At 41.0% G+C, this 7,523-nt stretch overlaps 1 long non-coding RNA gene across 1 annotated transcript; it reads right to left on the bottom strand.

Annotated features, from left to right (window-relative positions):
• Window positions 1-6,101: 6,101 nt before the first annotated feature.
• LOC119302954 lies at window positions 6,102-6,700 on the bottom strand. The gene is made up of 2 exons (XR_005147803.1): window positions 6,589-6,700; window positions 6,102-6,499 (listed from the first exon to the last, which is right to left on the bottom strand). It is a non-coding gene; the product is annotated as an uncharacterized LOC119302954 (long non-coding RNA).
• Between the last annotated feature and the right edge of the window lie 823 nt (window positions 6,701-7,523).

The following is a 7,523-nucleotide window of genomic DNA, read 5'->3' as shown; positions in this document are numbered from 1 at the left end:
AGGGGGGTGCTCACGGGGGGATGTAGGGTTCGCGGCAGCGGGGCGTGAGGAGGAGGACGGAGACGGCGCGCGACGGGGAGGCAGTCCGGCGACGAGGTCCGTTGAGGAGGAGGGCGGCGAGGCGGCGTTCCGGCCGACGGAATCCGGGGGCGACGGGGTCGGGCCTCTCCCCGATCCAGATGGGACCGAGAGGAGAGTGGGAAAGTGGGGGAAGGGGAGACGCCCGGCGATGGAGAGGTGGGGCGGGGTCGAGGCGGCACCAGGCGGCGGCGTACGGCGTCGGCCCGATCCCGATTGGATCGGGAGGGGAGGGAGAAAGCGCGTGGGGGACGAGTGGGGAGGAACCGCTAGGGTTCGGTCGCCCCAGGGGGTGAGGTAGGCGCTGGCTGGGCCGGCCTGTTTGGCACCGAGGCCATCTAGGCCAGTGGGACGTGGGAGGGGGTTCCCTCTTTTTTTGTTTTGTTAGTTTCTTTCTTTTATTTATTTTCCTTTTTTCTTTATTTTCTTTTGTGTTTTCTTTTAGTTTCCATTTATTTTTGTTTTAGTAAAATACTATAATGGCGCCTAATTTGCTATTAACAAATATGCCACTGCCACATTAGCTTGCTACCCAAGCTAAATTAGTTTCGCAATTAATTAATATTTAAAAGTATATAAATAATAGTTTTCACTACTGTTTCAATTATCTTATAGTATTTAAATATCTAATAAAGGTATGGTTTCTCCATCATAATTACCTATGTAATATTTGGTTCACCCCGAACATTTTAGTTTTAAGATTTGAAAACTTTTATTGTTTGCTTAATTTTTAAAGTTTGAACTAGGTTTCGAACTGGCGCGAGTTTATAAACAGTAATCCGAGGTGACATGGCATCATTAGCGGAGGTTCACTGTAGCTTAACTATCCGGGCGTCACACGAAGCCCAGCCGAGCCGGCCCGCCCAACCCCGCGCCGCCACCGACATCGCCGGGCGAGTCCGAGCCGGACATGCCTCGCCGCCGTCGTGCCCCCTCCCCCAAGCAGCCAGCCCCCCATTCTTAAATAGCACCGCCGCCGCCCCCCATCACCTCATCAACCCACACCGCCAACCCCGCCGCCTAGCGCCGCCGCCGCAGAGAGTCGCCGCCGCCATCGCAAGCTGCCTCGCCTCGCCCCGCCTTGCTTTGCCGCCGCCGCGCGCAACACCGCCGCCCCGTCCCGCCTCCACCGCACGCCGCCGAAGCCACCGCCCGCTGCCCTGCCACCGGAACTCGACCACGCCGGAGTATAGCCACCCGCCGCCACCAGTTTTCGAGAGAAAACCGATTCGTTCTTTTTAGAAAACCCTAGGTTCTTTAGATCAGTTTAGTTTTTTCGGTTTAGTTATTTAGCGAGTGTCTGCTCGTTCGTTCGTTTTAACGGGCGCTATTCACTCTTTAGCCGCAGACAGCGAACATTCGTTCGTTAGCCTGTTCGTCAGTTTTTCTTTTTCCAGGGTTTTCAGCTATTATTTTCGGTCGTGATTTCTGCCCGAATCTTAGTTTTAGTTTATCTTTTCGCTCGTTTATCAGAATTAGGCGATTCAAGCGCCTTGATCTTTGTTTCGAAACCCTCTTTCTTTTTAACCAACTTGAACAAGATTTTGGTACTGTAAAATTTGACCTAGGTCCAGATTAGTAATTGGATCTTGTTTCTTTCGCAGTTTGAGTTTCGTTGCTTCGTTCAATTTGTTTCTTTTTGGAAACCGGAGTTCTTAAGTTGAACTTTCTGGTTAGAGTTCTTATTTGAGTTTTACCCGTTCTTTAGATTGAATGCTTATTGTATGCTTGTTTATTTGCGATAGTGTACCCGGAGTGCAAAGCGTGCTACTACGAGTCTCTAGATTTTGCGGATCATCAGCGAGGCAAGTAACACTTTGATCATACCCCTTTACTACCTAGTTTTATTGCATTAGATCAATCCTCATACATTGCATGATTAGGATCTGATTAATATGTGGGTTTTGGGAAGTAGATGAGGTAGTACCTATTCACTTGTTCATTTATCAAACCTTTGGGAGTTACTTCTACGTACTGCTTAAATTGCTATGTTATGCTAGTAGACATGGATTGGGTGAGTGTATCAATGACAGATGTGAGTAGCGTTAATTAATGGTTAACTTAAGGTGGCAACTTTAATACACATCTGGGTGGCTTGAGGCACCTGGGGAACTCAGTGTTATCTGTTTTTCTGGAAATTCCGGGGTACCGTGTGATTCTCCTATGGACCGCCACCCAGGCTCAAAGGGATCATAAGATTATTCATGCTAAAAACTTTCGTGTGCAGCCACAAGCTATTATGTGCTATAGCATAGTTGATTAAGTCATGTGAGCTCTTATAGTGGTAGACTAGCAGATGTAGGGGAAAATATGTGTAACTGTCTACCCATCGTAGCTGCTAATGCTTCTGAAAGACTGTGTCTCGGTCATCTGTTTCTCACATCATGTAGTGCGAGAAATTCAACGAAGGCGATCGAGTCTTGTGGGGAAAAGTGCGCAAATCTCTGCAGAGTGTACAAACTAATAATGGTTAGCCATGTCCCCGGTTATGGACATATTGAGTATCTGGTTCTTGGATTATCATGTGGATCTCATCACTCTTAATAAAATTTGTTTGGGCTTAATGATGATGCTTAATTGGGATTGAGTTGGGTGAACCTTCTCAATATTTAACAACCATCATGATAGTTAAATAAAATGTATTCCTTTGTTGTAGGAAAAAATTGGCTTTATGCAAAACTATAACCATAAAGCTTACCACCAGCCATATTGCATGTAGTGATAGCAATTATTATGTTTATTACTCTATGTGTTGCTTTGTGAGCATATTCCATGTGTTGACCCGTTTTCGGGCTGCAACGTTCATGTTGCAGACTTTTCAGATGACGAGTAAAGTGCCTTAGGTCGTGATTCTTTCACTCAGTGATGCCGTTGTAGTTGATGGACTCACTTTATCTTCCAAGCCTTCCGCTATTATCGCTTTTAGTTGGCCTTAAACCATATTATTGTAATAAGTTCTCTGTTGAGACATTCGATGTAATAAAAGCGTGATTGCTACTCTGTTATAAATCCTCGAGTATTGTGCATGTCAGCATTACCGATCCAGGGATGACACTGATGCACAGAGATCAGGCTGTTTGAGGTCTGGTCGCTACAGCTACAGCGTGAGGTGGGCCGGCCCACGAAGGGGCACCGCACAAAAAGAGCGTGAAAACTATCCAAAAAATAGCGACACCGCGAAATCGAACCCGCAACCAACAAATCCAACAGTGTTTGGCTAACCATTAGGACGTGCGGTTGCAAGTGATCACATGAGGCGCTAAATCTTTAAAACCTATTATAGCCGATGTTACATGTTTTCTTTTAAAAAACAAACAGTTCACAGATTTCTGAAAATGTTCCTGAACATGCAAAATACTTTGCCCGATTCAAGAAAAGTTCAATGATTATGAAAAAAGGTCATCAATAATAAAAATGGTTCAAAAAAATGAAAAATGCTTATCAAAAATGAAAAAAGTTCACCAATTTCAAAATAATTCACAAAACTGGAAAAAGTTCATAAACTTCGAAAAAAAAGTTGATCGAATTTAAAAAAATCATTGAATTTTTAAAAAGTCCATCGATTTTGAAAAAAGTTCATAAAACTTGAAGAAAGTTCATCGAATCTGAAAATAAAAGTTCATTGAATTAAAAAAAGTTGATCGATTTTTACAAATAGTTCACTAGAAATAAAAAGTTCATTGATTTTGAAAAAAGTTCACACAAAAATAAAAAATGTTCATCGATTTGGAAAAAAACGTTCATTGCATTTAAAATAGTTCATCTAATTTGAACAAAGTTCATCAAATTCAAAATAAGTTCATCGATTTTAAAAAAGTTCATTGAATTCGAAAAAAGTTCATTGATCTAACAAAAATTGAAAAAAGGTTTATCAAATTTGAAAACAGTTTATAAAATTTGAAAAAAATTATTAATTTTGATTTTTTATATCAAATTTGAGACAAGTTCGTCGTTTTGGAAAATAGTTGATAGATTTGTTGAAAAAATCATTGAATATGCAAAATAAAAAGAGACAGGGAGAAACGAAAAAACACAGAAAGAAAAACATAAATGAGAAAGCAAAGCATAAAAAGAAAACATAAAAAAGGAAGAAAACCGGGTAAAATAAAATCCCTGGAACCCAGCCCAGAATACCAGGTGAAAAAAACCAGAGTGGGACTCTCACGCACTCTAAGAAAAAGATGAAAAAGAAAAAGCTTAGCCCATGTCGCCTGTTAGCCAAGATGGTTAGTACCATTCGCTCTGCACGAAGGTGTTCTGAGTTCGAATCCCCGCGCTGTCCCTATTTTTGAGTGCTTAACAGAGAAGGAGAAAATAAATGGGTCGGCCCAGTTAATGCGGCTGCAGGCGCCGTTTTTTTTTTAAAACGAATGCAAAAGATTTGCCTCATCTATTAAATAAGAGAGAATATATTAGAGTTTTACAGCGACCACCTTAAACACGGCATGCGAACTATTCACGAAATACAATAGGCTCTAGTTTCTTTGCACTAGTTGTAACCCAAAGCTTGGCCTCCTCAAGGATTGTGTTAAGAAGAATAGTCGGCGGAGCATTTTTGTGTCGGAACACCCTAGCATTACGTTCATTCCAGATGGTTCAGGAGACGAGGAGGGTGAGGCAGGCCAAGGCACTCCCGTTGGGGACGTGGCTCCCAGTACCATCTTCCCACCAATCCAGGACGGAGTCATGAAGATGCCATCCGGAGGTGTCAATATGATGAAGGCCAAGCTTGGCCGTGAGAGACCTCCAAAGCCGAAAGTGAAGCGGCACTTGAAGAGAAGGTGAGCACCCGTTTCCTGCTCCCTAGAGCAAAGAGGGCACAGATCGCAGTTGGCCCACCCGCGCCTCTTCAGGCGGTCCGCAGCCCAGATCCTATCTTGAATAGCCAACCAAGCAAAGAATTTGATCTTCGGAGGAGCCCAAACTTTCCAAACCATGCGATCCATTGGGGACAAGGTTAACCCAAGAAATTAAACTTTATAAGCACTGGCTGCCGAGTACATCCCATCATTGGAATGCTTCCAGGTGATGTCGTCCTCCCAATGCTCATCAAGATGGATGCCGGTTAGGAAAAGTTGCCTTTTACCGGCGCCTGCATCACCAAATAGGGGTTTGTCATCGACTCGTATCCGTTCACACTTCATGACAATGCGCACGTTGAAAAAGAGGCGCATCTGGCCTCAAAAGAGCATGTGACCACGGGCCGGGCCCAGCGCACGACTGCACTCGCACATCTAGCCAACCTAGCGTGTTTCTTTTCATTATTTTGCTTCTGTTTTTTCACATTTGTTTTTCATCCTTTTTCACATTTTTATATAATTTAAATATTCTAAAAGTTTTATTTCCAAAATTACTTTGCATATTTTTTTGAAAAAATGTTAATCATGCATTTGAACAAGTGTTAAACGTGTATAAAAATGTTTCTAATATATAAGAAAAATGTAGATCTGTACGAGAAAAGCAGGCATCCAAACTTATATATGAGAAAAGTTAATCATGTATATAAAAAATGTTAAAACTGTATAAAAAATATTTCAGATATATACAAAAAATATACAATGTCTATGAAAACAATAGACATCAAAAACATATATGTGAAAAAAATGTGAATCATGTTTTTTAAATATATTAAACATGTATTAAATCTATTGTTGACATATATGAAAAATGTATGATGTGTATGAAAAAACATCAAAATATCTTTTTTATGTATATGAAAAATGTTAAACCTATATTAACAAACGTTTTAGCTGTATGGAGGGAGTACATGATTTTTAAAAATAATCTAAAACATGCGTTAAACTAATGAGCAATTTTTTATATTAGTCAACTTTGTAAAGTTCATGAACACTATTTTAAAATTCCTGAATAATTCTACATGGGATTTTATATATAAATTTACAAACATTTAAAAATAGTGATTTTTAAAAACTTTCTAAACATTTTTTGAAGTCATGAGAATGTTTTTATGCTTTTGAACAATTTTTAATTCCTGAAAGTTTAAGTTGCAACACCCCTATATATAGACGAGGAGCCGAGGTAGTCAGGACCTTTATTGTATAAGGGTATATCCCGTTGTTTTCCATGGACAAACGGATCTTCACGCACGAAACTTGTCTACTCAAGACTCAACATCACTCACTCGCAAAAGAAAAAGACTCAACATCACTTGCTTTATGTGAGATAAAAGGTATCTTACAATACTCTTGCCAAGACTCTTGTGCCATTATGGCCCTAGCTTGATAATGGCGAGCTGGGGGGCTCTTTCCAGCATGCTACACACCTGCATCCTCCGGGAACACACTCAGCATTCTTGCCACCATTGTTTCTACACCATGTCGTGCAATTGGCGCGATCGCACGGCAACGGCCCGTTCCAATCTCAGGGCCGCAATGCACTTCCCCCTCAATGGTTGCCATGTCTATGGACACCGAAAGAAAAAAAAAAGGTTAGGATAGAGTAATTGCCGCATGTAATATGTATAGTATTATGCTCACATATTAATCTTACCCGATGATAGCACCATGAGGGCAAGACCCAAGAGCAGAATTTGTGTGGTCCTCATTTCTTTTATTCTTACAACACTTGGGAGTTTGGACTATATGTTGCTCTACGAATTCATATGTGTTTGGGTCATGCAAATGGAGTCTTTTATAGAGGATGTGTACCATTAAAACATACACGATGATAAGGACACATTAATTAGTTGTACCAAACTTGGAACAAATACATTAATTGCATTTAGATAAGAGCAGGCTTGTGCTAATTAATCTTGAATGTCCATTTAGGAATGCCAAAATTAGATTCAAAGTGCATGATTGGTGAGCACTCTATGTACGTCAAGTTATGGTTCTTTTTGTGAGGAGGGTTTATGTCACAAATACTTATCCCTTGCAAGTATATGTTAATGCCCCGTCACTTATACAACGCCAGTTCTACAAAAATATACCAGTGAAGGATATAAGAAAGCCCGTCAACCCACCACACATCCCATCGGTCAACTTTGTTTAGTATGCAAATTAAACAAAAAGTTTTCTCATAGTGCATAATTAAAATATTGTCTTTATCGCCGAAGGATATTACGGTGACCTCATTGGCCTTGCCCTTCGTCATGGTATTGGTAGACTTAGTGACAGTGACTATGGTGTCCAACTGGACGAAGAGCTCATGCATCCAATTCCCCTTTGCTGCGTAGGCGTCCCTTGTCGTATCTTCGACATCTGCTGGTGCATTCAACCCCTATAAAAAGCATGAAAATTGGAATTATCTTAGAATATGGGCCAAAAGTTCAAGGCACAAACTATTTTGACACCCATCAAAAGCACCAAAATTTCACAAACTGGTTGATACCTCGCATGTTGCTGACGGAATTGCTTACAATATATTTCAATTTAATTTCATTCTATGATAGATGAATATTGCCATTGAATATATGATATATATAT

This window comes from Triticum dicoccoides, chromosome 1B, assembly GCF_002162155.2.
Source record: "Triticum dicoccoides isolate Atlit2015 ecotype Zavitan chromosome 1B, WEW_v2.0, whole genome shotgun sequence".
Lineage (NCBI taxonomy): Eukaryota > Viridiplantae > Streptophyta > Magnoliopsida > Poales > Poaceae > Triticum > Triticum dicoccoides.
The sequence above is the reverse complement of the archived record's forward strand: the minus strand, read 5'-3'. Positions and strand labels throughout refer to the sequence as shown.